Source organism: Echinops telfairi, unplaced genomic scaffold, assembly GCF_000313985.2.
Source record: "Echinops telfairi isolate 266 unplaced genomic scaffold, ASM31398v2 ScPeMD7_53;HRSCAF=182, whole genome shotgun sequence".
NCBI lineage: Eukaryota > Metazoa > Chordata > Mammalia > Afrosoricida > Tenrecidae > Echinops > Echinops telfairi.
Genome location: NW_022103951.1, coordinates 20,424,729 through 20,425,889, shown reverse-complemented (window position 1 = coordinate 20,425,889; position 1,161 = coordinate 20,424,729).

Below are 1,161 nucleotides of genomic sequence, written 5' to 3'. Positions count from 1 at the left end.
AGGGGGGAGGGGAGGCCTCACCTCTCTCACGGAGCATGGGTGGCCCATCAGGGAGCCCCCCTCTCCCCCCGCACTGAAAGGCACAGCCCCACCATGGTGCCTCAGGCCACCTCGGGCTGTGCTGTTTGCCGGGAAGTGGTCTCCCCTCCCCACACGGCCTGGGTTTTACCCTGCCGTCTGCTCTCAGGGGCCCTGGGACGCCAGTGGAGACACGTGGCAGCTGAGCCCCCAGTGCTGAACAGCTGGGTCTCAATGAACACCCATTAGCCCCAGCACCCTGTAAAGGGCTCCGGCGGGTGTCCCAGCCCCAGCTTCCCCTCGGGGCCCCGCGAATGCTCTCTGCACCGGGCTTATCCGAGCCCCGCTGGTTGGAGCATCCCATCTGTGGTCCCCCTCACCCCACCCCGGCTCCCCTGCCTCGCCCACCGTCTTACGCCCCAAAGTCTAGCTAGCTCCTCTCACCTGTTTTGTCTTCATGTTGCCCGCCTTCTACCTTCCAAGCTCCCCAAATGCCCGGCTCAGGGACAAGGCCCCACGCCCCACAGAAGAGCCAGCTTTTTTTAGGGGGAGGACACCTGTGGGGCCACCTCCTGGCGCCGGGATTGCGATACCTGCCATCCCCACTCACCTGCATGCAGTCCGATTCTGAAAGGTCCGTGCAGGCCTGTCCTTGAGAGGGCTCAGAGCGGCAGAGGGGACAGGGCCCTACTCTGCTGTGGGCCCTGCAGGAGCTGCACGAGGGAGCTGGCCTCCCCAAGTCCACAGGTGGGCGGCCAGGTGGGAGCAGGTGTGGCACTGACAGCCCGGGCCATCGGCAGCCTCTCCAGCTGCCATGCCCTGGCCGTCTGTCCACATGGGCTTCATCCGGCCACTGAGGGGCACTGCACATGACTGACTGGTCAGCTCTTGTGGTCAGATGGTCACTTGCAACCTGGACGCTCGACACGGGGGACCCAGGTGCTGAGATGCTCACGGAAAGGCTAGTGGGTCAAGGCCACCAAGTGCTCTGTGGGAGGAAAGGACGTGGCTGCCTGCTCCCGTGGACACTGGCAGTCATGGAATCCCTGTGGGAGGGCAGCTGCTCGCTCCTGCAGGGTCCATGGGGATCCGAATGGGCTCCCAATGGCGGTAGGTTTTTAGGGAGCTTGGATGGGGCAGCCC